The sequence below is a fragment of the Oncorhynchus tshawytscha genome, linkage group LG22 (genome assembly GCF_018296145.1).
Source record: "Oncorhynchus tshawytscha isolate Ot180627B linkage group LG22, Otsh_v2.0, whole genome shotgun sequence".
NCBI classification, from domain to species: Eukaryota; Metazoa; Chordata; class Actinopteri; order Salmoniformes; family Salmonidae; genus Oncorhynchus; species Oncorhynchus tshawytscha.
Genome location: NC_056450.1, coordinates 23327240 through 23352430, shown reverse-complemented (window position 1 = coordinate 23352430; position 25191 = coordinate 23327240).

Here is a 25191-nt window from a genome sequence, read left to right as displayed (position 1 = left end):
AAAAAATAATACTTTATGGAAAATGTTTTATATATTTTATCCTTTTTTATTTGATTGCTTAGCTCACATAATATCATTTAAAAGGATGCGTTAGGGGTCTGTAAATAAATGTGGCAAAAACAAATGTAGACATTAATAAATGCATTCATCTAGCATCCAAAATATGTTTTCTAATGGTGGGGGAAGTGCCAAGATGAAGGAGCCTTGTCAGTCATCTAGTGTATATAGAAATCATTGGTTAGAACCAGTAAAGAAGGGTGCTTTAACGTTCTAGGGTAGCGGAATGACTTTGGCTTCCCTCCAGGTCTGAGGACAACTGGAGGGAAAATAGGACAAATAGGAGTGGCAATATAGCATATTAGTATATTTCCATCGAAGTTATCAATACCAGGTGTTTTCTCATAATTGATGGTCAACAATCATTTTTCCACCTCACCCACGCTAACTTTACAAATTTCAAAATGCAATTATTTCTCTTCATTATTTTGTATTTTATGCATGAATATGATATCTCAAAGTTTGTTGTTGGCATTTAATGCCTAATTTAGCTTAATTTGCCAATAGTCATTAAATTATTTTGCAACATCTAAAGGTTGCAATACATCTGATTCAATGAAAGATGGAGTTGAATTAGTCTTTCTGCCCATAATTACATTTAAAGTATTCCAAAGCTTTTTTCCATTCTACTTTGTCATTTATCATGGTTTCATAATAGAGTTTGTTTTTTATTTTTGTTGAGTTTAGTGACATTATTTCTCAATTTACAGTACGTTTCCCAATCAGATGTGCAGCCAGACTTATTAGCCACTCCTTTTGCCCCATCTCTTTCAACCCTACAGTTTTTCAATTCCTCATCAATCCACAGGTTCTTAACAGTTCTAACAGTTTGTTTCTTAATAGATGCATGCTTATCAATAACTAGAAGAAACAATTTCAGAAATTGCATCAAGTGCAGCTTCTGGATGCTCCTCATTACACACATCAGACTTCAACATAGGAGTCAGAACAAAACGTTTTGTATGATCTCTTATACACTATTTCAGGCCCAGCCTTTGGAACTTTGACTTTTCTAGATACGACCACTATATTATGATCAGTACTTCCAATGGGTACAGCTTTAGAGAGGAGTTCTGCAACATTGGTGGAAATGTGATTGATACGATGAATTATATAGTTCCTATACTGTTTGTAAACGCCCTGGTAGGTTTACTAATAACCTGAACCAGATTACAGGCACTGGTTACAGTGAGCAGCTTCCTCTTGAGCAGACAGCTTCATGAAAACCAGTCTATATACCTATAACCCAGAAAATAGACGTGGGATACACAAAGGGGACGTGTCAAAACTATACATGAAGAGAATGGTCCAAATGTATCCTCCGTGAGACAAACCCAGGACCTTCAGACCCCATGGTGGGGACGTTAATGCAATGACATCAATGTATAGCAAAAATGTTAGACGTCACTGCAGAACACCTGACCATTTGCAATCATACTCAGCTGTGGGGCTTGCAAGACTTTAATTTCATATAACTTTTCCAGACATCAATGTAGGCTACAGTAGAACACACATACCAGAATATATAGGCCTCCTGCCTATGTGATATGATGAAGCGCATATTCAGATTAACTTCACAGTACAGAGCAAGTTTGTAAAGGAAAAAGATGTTCCTACCTTAGTTTTCCAAAACATAGCCATTTCCTCGTGCTTCTTCTACTCCCTATTTCTTGTTTTTTTTCCTGGTGTCTGTGACACATCTGTGTCCTTTAGCAATCCATGATCTCACATAATGGTCAGGGTTGAATTTGGTCCGGGGTGGGCCAGAAAGGTTCAGAAAGACTAGACGGTACCAGGCGGTACTAGGCGGTATGGCGGAGGTATGCAGGAAGGTGAAAGTTGAGGTGCAAAAAAATATTATTTTGAGAAAATCCCTGCTCGCATTCTGCAATGGACATTGGGATGGTGCTGACCATCTCCAACAGCTCTTTAATTCCATCTGGAATGTCTCTTTTAGCATTGGTGACCCTGTACTGCCTGTAGGTCCGGATGACCAGAAGTGGACTGTCAATGCCAAACCGCTGGCAGAAAGGTTCTCTCTGTTTCTCCGTACAGTGCTCCTGCTGCCTTGGGCCAGTGTTGCGCGTATAGCACCTTCAGCTCATCAATGAACTGGCTGTGTCCTGTATTGTCCACTGCCCGTCCTCCTTGAGAACATTCTAGCCTCCATGTTCCTCGCCAAGCTCTCGAAAACTCTCTCTGCTAAGGACTCGCTGGGTCTTCCACCATTCAGTTTGACACCTTGGAAAGAGTTCTCCTGAATCCCTCTCTGGCTGAGTAGTGTGTCGGGCCTGGCTGCTCTGTCATTGCACTGAACACCCTCGCTTCCCTGAAGACTTGCCTGTGTGCAGTAATAATTGTGCTGTCTCTCTTTTGGAGCTCGAGTGACAATTCAGATAGTTCTTGAAGTGCATCACACCTAGATTGTTATTAACAAACGCATGCGAGAACATGCGCATGGCAAGGCCACCATAGCTCTGACGGGTCATACTGTCGCAGAAGGCATCCTCAGCTGCTGGGGTGAAATACTTGTGAAGAGCTGGGAAATTCTTCCACACAGTTCTAAAACTGGATGCCACCCATCTAGTGTCCAAGATCCTGACGATTTTGCACAGCTGAATGTCTAAACTCTATGATCACTCTCTCAGCACCATTCGGTTTTTGTTGGATACGCTATAAAGGTCATTGCGTTTGTCCATAAGTAAATTATTTTTAGCTCCCATTTCATTTAACACATGGCCTACTGCAAGCCCAAGCCTGTGTGCCGAGCAGTGCCAAACAGTTACATTAGGGAAGAGGGCCTGGAGCCTTGTTGCTTCTCCGCTCTTGCGTCCCAGCATAAGACGCACCATCATACATAAGGGTTTTGGAGAGAAAGATCTCAGTAAACTTCACACCCTCTAATGAAGATAACAGATTACGGACAATTCCCCCAGGAAATCATCCAGTTCCACAAGATCAGCAAAACATTTTGCAGTTACGCCCATATCTGCCAGCTGAAGTCTGATGTATATAATCAAGGCACTCTTTTTAATCAAACTTGAAGCCTCATCGAGCATTGGGTTCATTTTGGGAGAGCACTGTACTATTCTTTCAAGTAGTTTTCACTTCAATTTCGTATATGAAATATGTTGCTGTATGTTGGAGCAAGCAATATTGGAATGGAGCATTCTCCCCATGTCAAATTCTTGCTCAAAACCATGAGCGGGCCTGTGACGTTTAGTCTCATTGTAAGCTGTTCGGAAGACTCGCTGTAGTTTTTATTTTGACTTTAACCTGTGTTAAGGTGTCTTCTTTTCGACAGTGCTTGCTGCTGCTAAATGGGGCTTGGTTTGGGCATGTTCAAAAACCTTTTTGCTGAGGGCTCTTTGTTTTTTTTTATGTTGGAGGCAGAGGATGATACTGTACACTCCACCCACTCTTTTGTTAGTTTCATCCCTCCAGTGTTTTCCGGACCAAAGCTCCCTACCTTTTTGCATGTTGTACGGCCCAGCTTTGGATTTTGCATAACAAGCCAGGAGTTATACGTTTGATTGTTCTTGAACTGAGCCTCCATCCAAACTGCACCTGCTCTGGGTACTTTGTGCTCTGCCCCTGATGACTAGCCTAAGCTACTTGATGCGATTATAGCTCAACATCACTGCCAGACCTGTTTCAAGATCAGTAACTTACATCGCCGGCCCGCCCCGTAACCTCTATGTACAAATAAGAGAGCAGGTCTGAAATAGGTGTGGAAAGATAGGATCATAATGCTGCAGACTCTGTTAAAAATCTGCTCTGTGGTTCTCTGTAAAGGCAGGATGGCTCATGACAAGAGGCGGGGAGTTTGCAAATTTTCATCGACATTGGTGTCATATTGGCTTAGATATGATGGTAAGGAGATTTTAATTTAACATTGAGCTTCAACCAATGCACGCAGAGACATAAAAATGGTATCCACTAGTTCATCTGACTCTGGGGAGGTAGATAAAGGGCTTCATTGCCGAAATCCGAAGTATCCCTTTAAAACCAGGACAGAAACATTTCACCCTCAGGGTTTACCATCTTGCTTCAGGATTATAATACCACCTTAAAATAGACTATGTAGAGGGACTATTCTGCTCTAAGTGATTTCAATTCCGCACCATGCTGACAATTCTGGGGAGTCCTCCTTCATTTGGACTACCTCATCCTCAAGCAGAGTGAAGAGTTCATTTAGTTTTCTGAATGGAGGGACGGAGGGAGAGATGGAGGGAGCAGCGGAGGGGAATCATTAAAGCCCAATGATGAGAAAGGGCCGCCAGTGAAGAATCCTAACTCTGTCTTCCCCCCATTCACTCTCCCACCTCTGCCCTTTACATCCCAAAACTCCCACCTCTCGTTGCCCGGAAGGCAGTAGTATAGTATGCCCTAGGCCCAATCAGTAATATTTGGCCCTAGTCCCTTCAGTAGTAGTAGTAACCTGACCACAACTCCATTTTCTTCCTCCCTTCCTGTAGGAAGAAACTCAAACAGGATGTACCCATGCTAAGGACTATTCAATGCTGTTCTAAGGCTGGGTTTCTGTACAGCACTTTGAGATATCATCTGATGTACGAAGGGCTATATAAATACATTTGATTTGATTTGATTTGAACACCTTCTTTGCCCGCTTTGAGGATAATACAGTGCCACCGACGTGGCCCACTGCCAAAGACTGTGGGCTCTCCTTCTCCATGGCTGACGTGAGTAAGACATTTAAACATGTTAATCCTCGCAAGGCTGTCGGCCCAGACGGCATACCTAGCCTCGTCCTCATGGCATGTGCAGACCAGCTGGCTGGTGTGTTTATGGACATATTCAATCTCTCCCTATCCCAGTCTGCTGTCCCCAACTGCTTCAAGAAGGCCACCATTGTTCATGTACCCAAGAAGGCAAAGGTAACTGAACTAAATGACTGTCACCCCGTAGCACTCACTTTTGTCATCGTGAAGTGCTTTGAGAGACTAGTCAAGGATCATATCACCTCCACCTTACCTGTCACCCTAGACCCAATTCAATTTGCTTACTGCCTCAATAGGTCCAGAGTTGATGCAATCGCCATCACACTACACACTGCCCTATCCCATCTGGACAAGAGGAATACCTATGTAAGAATGCTGTTCATTGACTATAGCTCAGCATTCAACACCATAGTACCCTCCAAGCTCATCATTAAGCTTGGGGCCCTGGGTCTCAACCCTGCCCTGTGCAATTGGGTCCTGGACTTCCTGACAGGCCACCCCCTAGTGGTGAAGGTAGGAAACAATATCTCCACTTCGCTGATCCTCAACACTGGGGCCCCACAAGGGTGTGTGCTCAGGAGGTTGAAGAAATGTGTCTTTTCACCTAAAACCCTCACACACTTTTACAGATGCACAATTGAGAGCAACCTGTCGGGCTGTATCACCACCTGGTACGGCAACTGCACCGCCCACAACCACAAGGCTCTCCAGAGGGTGGTGCGGTCTATACACATAACGGGGGCAAACTGCCTGCCCTCCAGGACACCTACAACACCCAATGTCACAGGAAAGCCAAAAAGATAATCAAGGACAACAACCACCCAAGCCATTGCCTGAACTGCCCGCTAAAATCCAAAAGGTGAGGTCAGTACGGGTGCATCTAAGCTGGGACCGCGAGACTTGAGAGCTTGAGAGCTTCTATCTCAAGGCCAGCAGACTGTTAGACAGCCATCACTAACACAGAGAAGCTGCTGCCTACATACAGACTTGAAATAATTGTCCACTTTAATAAATGGATCACAAGTCACTTTAAAAATGTCACTTTAATAATGTTTTGAATATCTTGCATTACTCATCTCATATGTATACACTGTATTTTATACCATCTATTGCATCTTTCCTATGCCGCTCTGTCATTGCTCATCCATATATTTATGTGTATATATTCTTATTCCATTCCCTTGCTTAGATGTGTGTATTAGGTAGTTGTTGTGGAATTGTTAGATTACATGTTAGATATTGCTGCACTGTCAGAACTAGAAGCACAAGCATTTCGCTACACTCGCAATAACATCTGCTAACCATGTGTATGTGACCAATACAATTTGATTTGATTTGAACATAAGCACTCTCTCATCGAGGAGTTGGAGATGTGGGCTGGTGGTGAGATCATGTGATGATTTAAGAGTGTTTATACCATCAGGCTGACTTCAGAGCCTCAGAGTCGGACCACCAGTAATCCCAGAGTAAACTTTCCAGAGCTCAGCGACCCCGGGGGTGTGTGATCTGGGATGGGGGTTGGGGTTCATAATGGATGTGTCTTCACCAAGGGGTCAGGGGGTAATCCTCGCCATAGTAACACCCGGGGTCGGCCTTCTCTCACCTCAGCAGCCTCCTCCTCAGCATCACAGAGCCTACCATCCATCGTTGAGGCCAGCCACAATCTTTCATGAGGTCTTAATTGCTAAGCCTCTGCTGTGGTCTCAATTCCCCCTGACACACTCCCCAAAACCCCCTTTAACACATATACACACATCAAACTCCCCCAAACCCCCTTTAATACATATATATACAAATCAAACTCCCGCTAAACCCCTATTAATACATATACACACATCAAACTCCCCCAAACTCTCTTTACCACATATACACACATCAAACTCCTCAGTGAAGAGTCGTTTCTCATTCCTCTGTCCAAAGCCACTGATTTTTCCCAGGGAATGCATTCTTCACACATCCAGCAGTGTAACAACCACCATAAAGCCTTGATTCCTCAAGAACACATTAGAGCCTTAGCAGACACCAGCATACACAATGGTGCCATAGATGAGCCGCTTTACCCACACTCCCTCACTCATCACCTTTAGAACCTACTGTAACCTTTAACCAGGTTACCCCACTGTGATGACAAATCTCTCTGTCAGAACAGACCCTGCCACGATCAGGACAACATTTGCTTTGGACTCCTTTTTCCCCCAAACGGCCCCAATAACAGAGATCCAAATGCATTTCCATCATACATTCTTACAGCAAATACATAATCCCTCCATAGGAATGCATGCTAAAATGAAACAGGCAAGATTCCCAATCCGATTAGGCCTGCTCAGCGGGGCACATGTTATCACAGGTTTCCCATCACTGCAGAGGAGCTCTAGTGTTCCAAACAGAGCGTGTGTTTTTACACGACTGCAGGACAGCAATACGCCTCACCTGGGGGTGCTGTGAGTATTAGTGTGCGCCTGAGCAACAATGTTTCTAGGTTTATTATAGGTTTCTAGGTTTATTTGTACTTTACGTTGCAGGAGGACAGTACAGCTTTTTTTCCACTGCATGTTAATCCATAAGTGCAGACCTTTCAGACTGTTGCCTGTGTGTTGGTTTGTATATGAGGGTGTAGGACAGTAGAACCTCTGTTTCTCTGTAAACCTGAGAATCAGCATGCACATGGTTATAGCTCTCCGGGTATGCAAAACATTCCAACCCAGAATGGCAACCATTTTGTATTTTTATGCTTGGTGGCTTGGTGATTAGTTGACAACTAGAGTCAGGTGTGCTAGTCCGGAGCCACAACAAAAATATGTACTGTTGGGGGTACGCGAGGTCCAGAGTTGGGAAACACTAGGATAGGGGATAGAGTAAAGTTACTCTTAAAGGTTCCAGAGAGTTTAGTCTATCAATATACTAAAACATCCCACAAGACCATTCATTTCAACTCACTTTGTTGTTTTTATCAGTATAAATTAGACATTATATTAGATGGTATAGATTCTGTGGAAAGGGTTCGAGAGTGGAGCAATCCTTATGACAAAATCAACTATGTATCCTTCAACACCTCTCCACTGGCTGTGTTGTCTGTGCATTGGCTTTGACACTTCACACTGTATATATGTCAGCAACCCCCCTCTCTCTGCCTACTGTCTGTCTGCAACCTGCCCGCTGTGTGAAGTTGTCATTGGTTGTAGATGAAAGCTCATTTAAGTTTGGATTTTGTTTCACATAAAAGGAGAACAACCATGAAACACATGTTGCCTTGAGAAAATCTAAACTTGAATGTTTCAAGTTGAAACATCTTGGAAAAGATGTGAATCTGGGCTTGGAGGGATCATAAAACTACCCAACAGAGTACAAAGATCATTTTCTCATGTCTGTCCACAGATAAATAAGCTGGTCTCTAGAGTAAAACAAACAGGAAACGTGAAACAAATAGTGAAACTATGGACAGGTCTAACTGCTCGTGCTCAGTACATCCACCGTGCACTCTGCAGTGTGAAGCTCTTTCTCTGGGCCAGTGGATTGCCCTCAGGTTAAATGTCACGTTTTGTGTTTGGTTTTACTTCCTGAAAAACCTCTTATCTTATTATTCTACAGAGGGAGTATGGGATGCACCTCTGACCAGAAAGCAAACTCATCCAACTGGGCCAAGTGGGACCCAGTACTGTCAGGGATATTCTGTCTCATATAGTAGGTCAGTGGCGAGGGGTCAACCTTGAGCGAAAAAAACATTTTCTGGGCCAGAGGCCAGAAGAGACATCATAGCTCACAAAACAACTGATAACTTATACAAAAATCTCTCTCATCATGAAAAGCACAAAAAGGTGGGAGAGAGTCAAAAGAGAGCCATCCACTTTCAGATTATCTCCATAAAAGCACTTTATGATGCTACAGTACACATTAATTAGTGCTGTTACAGCTGCTCTGACCCTTTAAAATCTTCCCTGGACTAAACACAGCTAAATCCTGTCTGTCTGCACTGGATCAGTGGCTGGTCTTAATCTGCCTGCTGGTCTGAGCTGGGATGTGCTGTACTATCTATCTGCCTGGGAGGAATTCATAGTGGGTGTTCTAACTTCACTGGCTAATAATAGTCATCCTGGCCTGAGAATCATTAACAAGATAAAAACATCTAGAACGGAGCTACTACCGAAATCTGTCAAGCACGTATTGTAACTCAGAAGACTGCTCCTGGGGATATCTAGTAGATCTCTCCATTCAACAAGGACCTCCCCACAAAAACTTGTGAGTGGATACTGTATGGTTGGTTATGGGGTGTGTGTGAGTGTGAGTGTGAGTAAGAGAGAGAGAGATTTAAGTGATATGGAGGTAATTGATAGCATCACACCATCACTAATGTTCTCCCTCCTTCTCAGAGATGATTGACAGCTGTGATTGGCAGCCTGTGAGTTAGTGGAGCCTTAAGGGCAGACACACAGCCTGTTCCATGACACACAACGGTTAAACTCACACACACAGAGAAAACAAAACACTTTTATTACACACATATAGACACAGGTTGTACACATGCACTGAAACACACATGCCCACACACACTATAAAGGGATTATCTTTCTCTCCCCCTAAGTCTGTCTGGTCCAGGAGAGTTGTAATAAAGCCTGACCTCTGCCTCTCTCTGTCCTCTCCTTAAATCAAAGAGAGGGGTCACCTCCGCGCCATAGCAACGCCTGTGGCCATGCTCCCTGGATCCCGGGAATCCTGGGAAGGGAGCTGGAGGAATGCGGTGTCTGATTATCTGCCTCACGGAGAGGTAGCTGCAGGCTGGACCTTGCACCCCGTACCACATGTCCACTAAGCAAACCCAACTCCACTCTAAGCCCCAGAACCATCCATCTGATACACACCCTGTCATCCCACGGACACAATTTAGGGATAGGGCTGTGAAGGTGGAGGTGCCATGCAATAGTCCCACAGGGTCATGTTTGAGCTGAACACTGTACAGAGAAGTAAGTTTAAAAAAACACCTCCGAAAGCATGTTGGCTTTTCATGAGCCTTTTGAACTCAGTTTCAAAGCGGCCAGTGGCATAGCTGTCATTCCAACTACCACTAAGGAGAGATGGGTGCCTTCACAAGAGACCACTAACCTTCCTCTAGTGATAAAGCATTCAACCCTTTGAATAGTCTGTAATACACTGTTTTGTTTGAAATGTACACTAAAATCTGACATGTTGTGTATTAGGTGTAATTCTCCACAGACCATGGTGTGACATGGATTTGACAAACAATACTCCGTTCTTTGCAGCTATAAGGGATATCTAGGCAGTACCAACACACAAATCCAGGTTACAACACGCAAGGGACCCAGCACACAGAACTGCACAAGACAGGTAAGGAATAAAGAGAGGCGGAGCATCTGCAATAGATATTGACCTGTGCATAAAGGATGACCTTGTCAGTGTGCCGTCTATCAGGTTGGAGCTGAGAGCTGTCTTCTCTTCCCTCTCATTGTGACAGGCCACTGGGCCAAACCCCCCAGCTCCAGTCCCCATGGGACCTTCAGCTGTCCCAGCGTCAACCCCAGGACTAATCGGGCATTCACCTTACCTGACAGCAACACAAACTGAGAGAATGTCTAAGCTGAGAGAAATCCTCAGAGAACCGAGTCAACATCTATAATGTATAGCGTTCATCTTCACACTGGCATTCCTATATGTCAAGCTGCTGGAGGGAACAAAAACATTGAAAGCACAGATGTCCGTGTCATATCAATTTACAGGATCTAATGGAAACGGAATCTTCGCTTGAGTGTTTACACAGATTCTGTAGATTTATGTGCCATAAAGCAAACACATTCTGCTTATGGTCCCAGTGTATGGGAAACTTATCCAACAGATGGCCTATGGATGTCCCATGCCAGTTGACTGTGGTATTAAATATGTCCAGTGCCTATTTTGGCTGCTGGATGCTAGGGAGGAGGAGGAGGATGGGTTCTAAGAGACAGATCAGCAGTGGGTCTATAAATCCTTATCAGCTAGGTAATGGAAAAACAGCCTGTCTGCCTGTCACATATTCAGAGAGGAGGACTTCCACACTCTGCGTCTTAGGTAATGGTTTACCATCCAAGTTATGAACACTGTAACAATATTGGGGCTTGGCCAGCAATTCCCCATGCATACAGACATGCATAACACAATGTGCACACATCCACATGTGCACACACACAAGACTCCTGAACAGGTAATCAAATGGATACCCGGACTATTTGCATTGTGTGCCCCCCCCCCAACCCCTCTTTTACGCTGCTGCTACTCTCTGTTTATCTTATATACATAGTCACTTTAACTATATGGTCATGTACATACCACCTCAATTAGCCCGACCAACCAGTGTTCCTGCACATTTGCTAACAGGGCTATCTGCATTGTGTCCCGCCACTCACCACCCGCCAACCCCTCTTTTACGCTACTGCTACTCTCTGCTCATCATATATGCATAGTCACTTTAACCATATCTACATACTATCTCAATCAGCCCGACTATCCGGTGCCTGTATATAACCTCACTACTGTTATTTTTCACTGTCTTTTTAATGTTGTTTTTATTTCCTTACTTACCTATTGTTCACCTAATACCTTTTTTTAGAAATTGCACTGTTGGTTAGAGCCTGTAAGTAAACATTTCACTGTAAGGTCTACACCTGTTGTATTCTGCACACGTGACAAATAAACTTTGATTTGAATTACACACACATACACAACCCCCCAACCCCAATCTGTGTAATGTTCATCTTAACGAGAGCCCAGCCTATCCTGTGTTGTCTGATTCCAAGGAGTAGTCTCCCTTTGTTTCTATCTCTCCATCCCTTCAAATCTACCTCACCCCCCAGCTGCCGACCCCACCCACCCTCCCCTCCTCCCTTCATTCCAGCAGTTGTCTGTGAGGACATAGTGGGTGTGTCAGTCTGCCTGTCGTGCCTCTCCTCCTCTTCAGGGGAGAGAGGGATGAGACAGAGAGATTATCAGAGAGAGAAAGAGAGAGGCATGATGGAGAGAGACAGGGTGTAATTACAATGCTGACGATGATAAAGTAGTCGTGTCAGTCACTCACATCTCCACCCCCCCCATCTCGCCCTGTCTCCCCTCCCCATCTCGCCCTGCCCCCCCAATCTCGCCCTGTCCCCCCATCTCGCCCTGCCCCCCCAATCTCGCCCTGTCCCCCAATCTCGCCCTGTCCCCCCCCCCATCTCGCCCTGTCCCCCCATCTCGCCCTGCCCCCCCCAATCTCTGCCCCCCATCTCGCCCTGTCCCCCCCCCTGTCCCCCATCTCGCCCTGTCTCCCCCATCTCGCCCTCTCGCCCTCCCCCCATCTCGCCCTGTCCCCCCCCCCCATCTCGCCCTGTCCCCCCCCTGTCCCCCCATCTCGCCCTGTCCCCCCTCGCCCTGCCCTCCCCATCTCGCCCTGTCTCCCCCCTGTCCCCCCCCATCTCTCGCCCTGTCTCCCCCCTGTCCCTCGCCCTGTCTCCCCCCCATCTCGCCCTGTCTCCCCCATCTCGCCCTGTCCCCCCCCCATCTCGCCCTGTCCCCCCATCTCGCCCTGTCCCCCCCCATCTCCCATCTCGCCCTGTCTCCCCCCCATCTCGCCCTGTCTCTCCCCCCCCCATCTCGCCCTGTCCCCCCATCTCCCCTGTCTCGCCCCCCCCCATCTCGCCCTGTCCCCCCTCGCCCTGTCCCCCCATCTCGCCCTGCCCCCCCCCATCTCGCCCTGTCTCCCCCCCCTGTCCCCCCTCGCCCTGTCCCCCCCCTGTCTCTCCCTGTCCCCCCGCCCTGTCCCCCCCATCTCGCCCTGTTTCCACCCCCCCCATCTCGCCCTGTTTCCACCCCCCCCCCATCTCGCCCCCATCTCGCCTGTCTCCCCATCTCGCCCTGTCCCCCCTCGCCCCCATTCCCCCCCATCTCGCCCTTTCCCCCCATCTCGCCCTGTCCCCCTGTCCTCGCCCTGTCCCCCCCCTGTCCCCCCATCTCGCCCCATCTTGCCCTCCATCAAACACATATCTTTCTCTCTCCCCCACATTCTCCCTGACACCAAACCCCACAGTAAACACAAGCCACCGTGACTTCCCTCCAAATGAAATCCCAACATCTCTCATGCTTTAGTGTTTAATAGGTTTTACACCTCCCCCTCCTCTCCCAGCCAGCCCTTCATTCAAAAGCTAATTCTGAGTTTAGTGTATAAAGGTTTGTATTATTTCAGCCAGTAGTTTTGCACAACGTCATCCATTTTGTATGTCATGTTACGTTCTGCAATTTATATGTGTTACGAATTTGTAAATGCTTAATCCCGTTCAATCTTTTTAACTTTAGCCTGCCTTATTGACTGAAAAGCTGTCCAGTGTTCAGACAGGGTCACACTAAAAACAGTATCCAGCTCCCTCTGAATGAATGTTCACCACAAAACCACATGGCTCAGAGCTAGTATTTACAGTGCCTTGCAAAAGTATTCATACTCCTTGGATTTCTTCACATTTTATTGTGTTATATTTTTAAAGATTGATAACAATTATAGAATTAAAATAAAGTTGTTGCGTTAGTATTCAGTTCCCTGAGTCAATACATGTTAGAACCGCCTTTTGCAGCGATTACAGCCGTCTTCTTGGGTACACAGCTGGATTGTGAAATATTATCCCATTATTCTTTTCATAATTATTTCAACTCTGTCAAGATGTTGGGGAGAAAGCAATTTTCAAGTCTTGCCATAGATTTTCAAGTCTTGCCATAGATTTTCAAGTCTTGCCATAGATTTTTCAAGTCTTGCCATAGATTTTCAAGTCTTGCCATAGATTTTCAAGTCTTGCCATAGATTTTCAAGTCTTGCCATAGATTTTCAAGCAGATTTAATAAAAAACGGAACAATAAAGTAAAGCGCTAAAGAACATCGCTTGACATGAAAACAATTACACACAAAACATGATGGGAAACAGAGTGTTAAGTAGATGGATTGGGGAAATGAAAACCAGGTGTGTATGAAAACAAGACTAGATAAATGGGTATATGAAAAAATGGAGAGGCGAAATAAAGCCGGAAAAAAAAAAAAAAAGCCGGTGAGTAAACGCTAAACAAGGAAAGCCGACTTTTGCAAGTTGTGACAGAAATGTCCAATTTGACAGAATATTTTGAGTAGATTGTTGAAAAAAGGCAATTCAATACATTTGAATCCAGTTTATAACACAATAAAATGTGAAGAAATACAAAAGGGGGTAAATACTTTTGCAAAGGACTGTATATGATCATTATCATTATGATCCAGGCTCACACTACCTTCCAGTTTCTCCATAGAGACCGGTGGAGACAGAACTTAGAGGTTGGTCTGGAGACAGAACTTAGAGACCGGTGGAGACAGAAGTTAGAGGTTGGTCTGGAGACAGAAGTTAGAGGTTGGTCTGGAGACAGAAGTTAGAGGTTGTATGGAGACAGAAGTTAGAGGTTGTATGGAGACAGAAGTTAGAGGTTGTATGGAGACAGAATTGTTTGGTGAGGTTTGCAGTACTTCAGGCGCCACATCTGGTTGCCTTTCGTAGCGCTCTGCTGGAGCACTTTGTCCCATTCTCTGTCCTGGAGATCAGGTCTCCTCCACCTCCCAAGCACAGTGCCCCAATGTGGGGTGCAGGCCTCGCCTCAGAGACCCCTCTTGTTCCATCTTAATCCTGGGGAATCAGCCTCACCAGAGGAGAGGCATCCCTTTATTCTGCCTCTCCATCCTTCCTTCCTTCCCTGGCATCCTTCCTTCCTCCCTCCCTGGCATCCATCCTCCATTCATTACATAAAAACACATATCGTCATTGTGCTCAGCCATCACACAGTCATGCATGTTTTCTGCATATTAAGAGAGCAAAGCCTTTCTCCATTTCATTTAAATAGCTTGCAAAGACTGGATAAGGAGAGAGAAAGAGGGAACGAGAGGAAAGTGGCAGACTAACTGAAAAAATGTATAACGCAGTAATGAGCTGATTTGAGATAAACATAAATTCAGAAATATATCAAATTACATACGCTGTTCCCAATCCCAGATTACCTCTGTGTGAGAGGTTGAGTTACTCAGAAGTTAGAAGTTGTTCTGGAGACAGAAGTTAGAGGTTGTATGGAGACAGAAGTTAGAGGTTGTATGGAGACAGAAGTTAGAGGTTGGTCTGGAGACAGAAGTTAGAGGTTGTATGGAGACAGAAGTTAGAGGTTGGTATGGAGACAGAAGTTAGAGGTTGTATGGAGACAGAAGTTAGAGGTTGGTATGGAGACAGAAGTTAGAGGTTGGTATGGAGACAGAAGTTAGAGGTTGGTATGGAGACAGAAGTTAGAGGTTGGTCTGGAGACAGAAGTTAGAGGTTGGTCTGGAGACAGAAGTTAGAGGTTGTTCTGTCTGGAGAGAATGAATGTGTGTAGGGATTGTTTCCTTTTCCTGGCTTTGCTATTGGTCCATTTTTGGCTCACTTGGCTCGAGGCTGTAATTTTGGAGTTGGGGTTGGAGGGGGGACACAGGTTTATGAGATGAGAGCCCTGAGGAGTCAACTTCTGGCTGGTCATTGGTCAGATCCAACCAACTTCTCTCATATAGATCTGTTTGTCATCAGGGCCCACTGGTCACCTCTCTGCATGCACGCACACATGCAAACAATGAAATACACACACACTCCCCTGAAGTACTACAAAGGGGCTATTGTCATCTAAGAATGAAACAACCCTTTTTCATAACAGGGGTGCCCTTTCTCATATCCGTCCCCTGTACCTGGCACTCACATGCCACTCAGCACTTGCTCAGAGACCTCACGGATGGAAAGAAAAGATGGATACAGTGCGGCCCCTTTTCTTAATTCCATGGGTTCCCTACTCCCTACTCAATAACTGTTTTACGATCACAGGCAAACATCCAGTGGCAATAGCTGAACTCTCAGTATAGGTAGGAGTAATGAAGTGCTGTAGAGAGCAATATTGCAATATTGCATGATGACGTAGTGGATATCTCAGCAAGACTTGTCATATGATGGTTACACTTGCACTCAAGGATCATCATGACTCAATATAGAGCACCCATATGTGCAAATCTGTTCATTCTGGTAATGCCCCTCTTTCAGATGTCCTGAGAATTCCATCCAATAGCAGACCACTGATTGAATCCCAATGGAGAGACGAAGATTGAAGTAGAGAAAGAGAGAAAGGGGGGTCTACTGAGAGGGACAGCCTGTCCACTCCCAGGACCTTCCCAGACCCAGAGAAGAGGGTCAGAGACACCACAGGCCTGGTCACAGCAAGGGGCTTGAGTTCCACCTGCCCTGAAGAGAAAGGGCCCTGACCCTGGCATTGTTTGGTGAGGTTTGCAGTACTTCAGGCGCCACGTCTGGTTGCCTTTCGTAGCGCTCTGCTGGAGCACTTTGTCCCATTCTCTGTCTTGGAGATCAGGTCTCCTCCACCTCCCCAGCACAGTGCCCCAATGTGGGGTGCAGGCCTTGCCTCAGAGACCCCTCTTGTTCCATCTTAATCCTGGGGAATCAGCCTCACCAGAGGAGAGGCATCCCTTTATTCTGCCTCTCCATCCTTCCTTCCTTCCTCCCTCCCTGGCATCCTTCCTTCCTTCCATCCTCCCTGGCATCCATCCTCCATTCATTACATAAAAACACATATCGTCATTGTGCTCAGCCATCACACAGTCATGCATGTTTTCTGCATATTAAGAGAGCAAAGCCTTTCTCCATTTCATTTAAATAGCTTGCAAAGACTGGATAAGGAGAGAGAAAGAGGGAACGAGAGGAAAGTGGCAGACTAACTGAAAAAATGTATAACGCAGTAATGAGCTGATTTGAGATAAACATAAATTCAGAAATATATCAAATTACATACGCTGTTCCCAATCCCAGATTACCTCTGTGTGAGAGGTTGAGTTACTCAGGGCACAACCAGAGGGAACAGAGCTGAGCTCTCTATTATTTTATCTTAGCAATCTCCTTCGTCTCTCTCTGTCTGTCTGTCTGTCTGTCTGTCTCTCTGTCTCTGATATAAACTGTAGAAGAAAAGAAAAACAGTCAAACTACTCCCTTTGAGGACTAGATACCTCAGAGTAAGAGCTGGGGAGACCACACACCTCTACTTGACTGGCACCACAGCACATACTTCGCCAGTCTACTTTCCTCAGTCTCTCCAGCCGCTTCCCCTTCACAGCTGCTGTTCCGCAAACCACAACCTGACACCCCGTCAGTCAGAGAGGGTAGGTGTGTGTGTGTGTTGTTTGTGTGTCTGTGCTTGCATGCATACATGCGTATGTGTGTGCACGTTTACGCGCTTGCATGTGAAACCCCTGTGTGTATTTCTATAATGATCAGTCACTCTGCATAATGACTATGTCTAACCATGCCTGACCACATCTTCTCTGATTCCCTTAGCAGCTCAGAGAGGAATGTGTGGGCTGACTTAGCTCCCACCTCACTTCTCCATGTTGAGTTAGAGCATGCAGTGTCTAGCGTCTATGGTCAACCCTCCACCCACAGCTGCCAGACAGGCCCAATGCTTTTCACCCCCTCCACCCACGGCTGCCAGAGAGGCCTAATGCTTTTCACCCCCTCCACCCACAGCTGCCAGACAGGCCCAATGCTTTTCACCCCCTCTACACACGGCTGCCAGACAGGCCCAATGCTTTTCACACCCTCCTTAGGTGGAGCAGCATGCACACACACACCCTCCTTAGGTGGAGCAGCATGCACACACACACCCTCCTTAGGTGGAGCAGCATGCACACACACCCTCCTTAGGTGGAGCAGCATGCACACACACACCCTCTTTAGGTGGAGCAGCATGCACACACACACCCTCCTTAGGTGGAGCAGCATGCACACACACACCCTCCTTAGGTGGAGCAGCATGCACACACACACCCTCCTTAGGTGGAGCAGCATGCACACACACACCCTCCTTAGGTGGAGCAGCATGCACACACACACCCTCCTTAGGTGGAGCAGCATGCACACACACACCCTTAACACCATTACATGTTTAAACCGTTGCAGTGTAAATGTGTGTACGACATCATAACCACCATCGATAAGAGACATTACTGTGCAGCTGTATTCATCGACCTGGCCAAGGCTTTCGACTCTGTCAATCACCACATTCTTATCGGCAGACTCAACATCCTTGGTTTCTCAAATTATTGCCTCGCCTGGTTCACCAACTAATTCTCAGATAGAGTTCAGTGTGTCAAATCGGAGGGCCTGTTGTCCGGGCCTCTGACAGTCTCTATGGGGGTGCCACAGGGTTCAATTCTCGGGCCGACTCTCTTCTCTGTATACATCAATGATGTCGCTCTTGCTGCGGGTGATTCTCTGATCCACCTCTACGCAGACGACACCATTCTGTATACTTCTGGCCCTTCTTTGGACACTGTGTTAACTCATCTCCAGACGAGCTTCAATGCCATACAACACTCCTTCTGTGGCCTTCAACTGCTCTTAAACGCAAATAAAACTAAATGCATGCTATTCAACCGATCATTGCCCTACCTGCCCGCCCATATGTCCATCAACGCATGCACTCTGCACACACATACCATGTATGCATACATCAAGGATTACAGGCTCATTACATTACATGATCGTCACACAGACAGCACCTACATTACATGATCGTCACACAGACAGCACCTACATTACATGATCGTCACACAGACAGCACCTACATTACATGATCGTCACACAGACAGCACCTACATTACATGATCGTCACACAGACAGCACCTACATTACATGATCGCCACACAGACAGCACCTACATTACATGATCGTCACACAAACAGCACCTACATTACATGATCGTCACACAGACAGCACCTACATTACATGATCGTCACACAGACAGCACCTACATTACATGATCGTCACACAGACAGCACCTACATTACATGATCGTCACACAGACAGCACCTACATTACATGATCGTCACACACAAGAGCTCATACTGATCAAACAGGCAACAACAACAAAAAATTCACACAACCTCTATTCCTCTACATTGCCTACTAACATAGTCAATAAGTCAACTGGGGTGCACCAAAACCTCTATGGTCCACCAAACCCTCTATGGTCCACCAAACCCTCTATGGTCCACCAAACCCTCTATGGTCCACCAAACCCTCTATGGTCCACCAAAACCTCTATGGTCCACCAAAACCTCTATGGTCCACCAAAACCTCTAATGGTCCACCAAAACCTCTATGGTCCACCAAAACCTCTATGGTCCACCAAAACCTCTATGGTCCACCAAAACCTCTATGGTCCACCAAACCCTCTATGGTCCACCAAACCCTCTATGGTCCACCAAACCCTCTATGGTCCACTCTGCAGTGGAGGGGGAAAATCTATGTCCTCAGAAAGTGAAAACAGGACAACATGATCTGGCTCTTGACTCACTGCCTACCTAAACTCCAAACTATCACATGAGCACAGAGCACTATTTGAGACAAAAGCTTTGCTGCAGTCACAATGCATCAATATTCCATGATTTCTTCCATGATTTTTTGTCCTGTGCCATGCCCTTATCTAGGGTACATTTAGAAAGGGAGGAATAGAGGGCACCAACTCACACACATTCCTAAATCCTCTCGGAGGGAGGAATAGAGGGCACCAACTCACACACATTCCTAAGTCCTCTTGGAGGGAGGAATAGAGGGCACAAACACACACACATTCCTAAGTCCTCTTGGAGGGAGGAAAACTCGGTCTGAGGTGTCATAGCGTTGTGAGAGCATGTGTGTGCGTTTGCTAGTGAATGCATGAGCAGCCAGGGTAAATAATTGAGATGGCTCCCAACAGAAACACTGGAATTTAGAGACCCCTGTAGATCTCACTCTCTGTCACGCAGACACTCCTCCACAAGTCTGCTGCAGAAACACACACACCATGCACAGCCTCAACCAAAGGACCCTACACCCTGTCTGTCAGTTTCTGTTGGTGACTTCCGTACCTCTCTGCAGTATACACATGGCCAGCACCTGTTTGACCCTCTCCTCCCCCTGGTCTTCCCTCTTTAGTACCTAGCCCATTGAACCCTCATTACCATCAGCCTCCCCATTTCCACTGGGCTGCTGCTCTTTGTCAACCCCCTCCCCACCCTTCCTTCTGACCCCTAGGACCCCACCCCTCACCCTTTAACTGCTCCCCCAGCCAATCACAATTCAGCATTCTGCCCCACTTCATCCTCCTCTTCTCATTTCTTTATTGGGTTGTGCTTTCCCCATTACCTCCATTCCCTCAGTGATTACTCCTAAATTGCATCCATGTACTGAGAGTTGAACCCTGCAGAGACCTCCCTTTACTGGGGTTAATTTCCACCTAGCCAGCCTCTCCTCTATACGGAGCTCTCCTCATATATGGGCTGGAAGGAGACATGGCGGGGGAACACACTCACAACAGATGCTTTGTAGAATACAATCATTTACAAGGGAGGGGAAACAACTATGAAAAACACTATACGAAACATAAAAAATATCTTGAAGAAGTTGAGGAACATGTCTTATGGCTGTGTAGTGTGTCTGTGCTGTTCTTTGTCTTGTTTGTGTGCTCTGTTGCTAGTTCCTAGCGTGCAACTCCTAATAGTCCAGGAGAAAAATGAAAAAGCACCCAGAATTTATGAGTCATTGTGAGTGTAAAGTCTTAATCAGGAGGATTAGGTTTCAGTGCTGAATCACACTATTCTATTCTACGGTTGTGATATTGTTTAGGAGCCAGAGCCAACACCTTCTCTCCCGCCTCTCTCCTCCTGCAGCCACACTTCTGTCCCTTTAATTGTTTTTATTGTAACGGTTCAACCTAAGCAGGAAGCACATTTAATAACAGGGAAAGTACATTTTGACTGTCAGTGACTCCGGCTAAAGATTGAATTTGGCATTAGGTTCAATGTGCACAGACTGGTTACCGAGCAACAGTCTCCGGGGGGTTTCCCCCACCGGGATCTTCAAACGAGGCCTGTGATGTGGTCAGTGCCTCTTTAAAATCAGTGCAGAGGGGAAATCAAACACACACAACGTGCGTATCTCTCTCTCACACATACACGCATATGTACCAAAGCGCACGTACCTCTCACTCACACCTCTGAAAGAGGGGAAACTGTGTGTCTGTGAATGAGTGAGTGTGATAGGAAGCAGCTATTCCCTATTGCACAATCTGATTCAGCCAGAGCACACAACTGAATGACTGGAGGCTTGATTCAATCTAATGAAGCTCGTCTATATAGAAGAGGTTTCTTCTATGCAGGTTTCACATGGTCTAATATTGGTACGTGTGTAAAATCATTAAGGAAACCTCCCTTCTGGCTTCTGTTTCATTCACAGGGTCATTCATCAATGAACACATCAACATCATGGGACAAATGGCTTTTCCATTCAAGTCCTTTTTGTAATGGTGACACTACTAAGCTTGTTTTGGCCTACACACTGGATGTCAACTCTATGGTGATGATGACAACATGAATCATTTATCTTACCGTGTTCTCTGATTACAGCTACAGTACACACAGTCATGGGATATTTAGAAATACAGATAGAGAACAGCTTTGTCTAAACCTACACACTATCACAACATTTCTGGATGTTACACAGGTTTGATAATTATTTTATATAATAATATATGCCATTTAGCAGATGCTTTTATCATACATTTTACATAAGCGTAACATATGGTCACATAAAAATGTGTGTGTGTGTAATACTGGTTAATGTTAAGCTCTCCAGGATAACAAGGAGAAGACAACTTGTATAGCAGTGGAGTCAAAGGTTACGACTCCCCTACAATACATTAAGCTTGGTCCTCGGGCCTGTCGCCCCTCACACACGGCTGGCAGATCAGAGACAGAGCTCCAATCCAAACACACAGCTGGCAGATCAGAGACAGAGCTCCCATCCAAACACACAGCTGGCAGATCAGAGACAGATCTCCAATCCAAACACACGGCTGGCAGATCAGAGACAGAGCTCCCATCCAAACACACGGCTGGCAGATCAGAGACAGAGCTCCAATCCAAACACACAGCTGGCAGATTAGAGACAGAGCTCCCATCCAAACACACGGCTGGCAGATCAGAGACAGAGCTCCCATCCAAACACACGGCTGGCAGATCAGAGACAGAGCTCCCATCCAAACACACAGCTGGCAGATCAGAGACAGAGCTCCCATCCAAACACACGGCTGGCAGATCAGAGACAGAGCTCCCATCCAAACACACAGCTGGCAGATCCGAGACAGAGCTCCCATCCAAACACACAGCTGGCAGATCAGAGACAGAGCTCCCATCCAAACACACAGCTGGCAGATCAGAGACAGAGCTCCCATCCAAACACACGGCTGGCAGATCAGAGACAGAGCTCCAATCCAAACACACAGCTGGCAGATCAGAGACAGAGCTCCCATCCAAACACACAGCTGGCAGATCAGAGACAGAGCTCCAATCCAAACACACAGCTGGCAGATCAGAGACAGAGCTCCCATCCAAACACACGGCTGGCAGATCAGAGACAGAGCTCCCATCCAAACACACAGCTGGCAGATTAGAGACAGAGCTCCCATCCAAACATACGGCTGGCAGATCAGAGACAGAGCTCCCATCCAAACACACGGCTGGCAGATCAGAGACAGAGCTCCAATCCAAACACACAGCTGGCAGATCAGAGACAGAGCTCCCATCCAAACACACAGCTGGCAGATCAGAGACAGAGCTCCAATCCAAACACACAGCTGGCAGATCAGAGACAGAGCTCCCATCCAAACACACGGCTGGCAGATCAGAGACAGAGCTCCCATCCAAACACACGGCTGGCAGATCAGAGACAGAGCTCCAATCCAAACACACAGCTGGCAGATTAGAGACAGAGCTCCCATCCAAACATACGGCTGGCAGATCAGAGCAGAGCTCCCATCCAAACACACAGCTGGCAGATCAGAGACAGAGCTCCCATCCAAACACACGGCTGGCAGATCAGAGACAGAGCTCCCATCCAAACACACAGCTGGCAGATCACAGAGCTCCCATCCAAACACACAGCTGGCAGATCAGAGACAGAGCTCCCATCCAAACACACAGCTGGCAGATCAGAGACAGAGCTCCCATCCAAACACACGGCTGGCAGATCAGAGACAGAGCTCCAATCCAAACACACAGCTGGCAGATCAGAGACAGAGCTCCCATCCAAACACACAGCTGGCAGATCAGAGACAGAGCTCCAATCCAAACACACAGCTGGCAGATCAGAGACAGAGCTCCCATCCAAACACACGGCTGGCAGATCAGAGACAGAGCTCCAATCCAAACACACAGCTGGCAGATCAGAGACAGAGCTCCCATCCAAACACACGGCTGGCAGATCAGAGACAGAGCTCCCATCCAAACACACAGCTGGCAGATCAGAGACAGAGCTCCCATCCAAACACACAGCTGGCAGATCAGAGACAGAGCTCCCATCCAAACACACGGCTGGCAGATCAGAGACAGAGCTCCAATCCAAACACACAGCTGGCAGATCAGAGACAGAGCTCCCATCCAAACACACAGCTGGCAGATCAGAGACAGAGCTCCCATCCAAACACACAGCTGGCAGATCAGAGACAGAGCTCCCATCCAAACACACGGCTGGCAGATCAGAGACAGAGCTCCCATCCAAACACACGGCTGGCAGATCAGAGACAGAGCTCCCATCCAAACACACGGCTGGCAGATCAGAGACAGAGCTCCAATCCAAACACACAGCTGGCAGATCAGAGACAGAGCTCCCATCCAAACACACGGCTGGCAGATCAGAGACAGAGCTCCCATCCAAACACACGGCTGGCAGATCAGAGACAGAGCTCCCATCCGAACACACGGCTGGCAGATCAGAGACAGAGCTCCCATCCGAACACACGGCTGGCAGATCAGAGACAGAGCTCCCATCCGAACACACGGCTGGCAGATCAGAGACAGAGCTCCCATCCGAACACACGGCTGGCAGATCAGAGACAGAGCTCCCATCCGAACACACGGCTGGCAGATCAGAGACAGAGCTCCCATCCGAACACACGGCTGGCAGATCAACAAGCACTTACACACACTCATCTTCAGGTGGGGAATAACCCCTCATCATGGGTAAGCCCGCCTGTCTTCACCATAGAGCCCCATGTACACAATGATATGCATAGACACACGCAACTACACAAAACACCAATAGAGACTCCCCATCTGACCCATGCAGAGTAATATGATGTATTCTCATTCCAATGTTTGCACATCTGAGCCTCTTTACTCATCACTGTAAACCAAGTGAAATCTACAGTAAACCCTGGGTCTGAGTCAGCAGTATCCTGACTCTCTGCTTGGCTCTGTGACAGAGGATGACATTCATACAGGTCCTTCATCAGTCTGTCCACTATAGCAGCTCTGAAGCACACGGGCCAATTACCTTCTGTTCCCAATACAGTATGGAGGATTACGGAACCACGTAATTACAATTTAGCAGCTGTCAAGCCTGATGTATGTTTCTCTTCCTCCATCTGGACTGCAGTGGAAGAGGCTGCTTCTGGGAGTCAACCCCCCCGCCCCACACACACACGTTGGCCATGCTACTCTACATACAGTAAGGTACAGGGAAAACTTGGCCATCAGAGAATAGTAGTGAGTGAGTGAATGCAGCTGCATTGCTTCATTTTAAAAGCTGCACACACACAAGCCATGTGTCTAAGTGTGAAGTTAGGAAGTTACAAAGAGCCTAGAAAATCTGTTGTTTAAGGAGTCTGAAGAGGCAAGTTTACTGAATGAAGCAAAGGATCTTGTTATTCTGAGAGCTCTTCAATCAATATTGTCTTCACTGAGTAAGACATGTTATCCCTGAGAACCACAGGACAGCTTGTGGCAGGTCATGTTTAATGCACTGTAAGGGACTTTGAAGACCACTTCGGTTGTGAATATCGATCTAAGATAATTAAGTCTTTGCTTATAGACCAAGAAAAAGGTGATGCATGTAAAAATCTAGGACGTTTAAGCACTCCAAATGTACCTGACTAAAAGCTTCAGGTCAGTACTGCTGTTTACTGCTGTTCAGCAGAGGTGTGTTGGTGAGGTGTGTTGGTGAGGTGGGTTGGTGAGGTGTGTTGGTGAGGTGGGTTGGTGAGGTGTGTTGGTGAGGTGGGTTGGTCAGGTGGGTTGGTCAGGTGTGTTGGTCAGGTGTGTTGGTGAGGTGTGTTGGTCAGGTGGGTTGGTGAGGTGTGTGAGGTGGTCAGGTGGGTTGGTGAGGTGGGTTAGTGAGGTGTGTTGGTGAGGTGGGTTGGTGAGGTGTGGTTGGTCAGGTGGGTTGGTGAGGTGTGGTGGTGAGGTGTGTTGGTGAGGTGTTGGTCGTTGGTCAGGTGTGTTGGTCAGGTGGGTTGGTGAGGTGGGTTGGTGAGG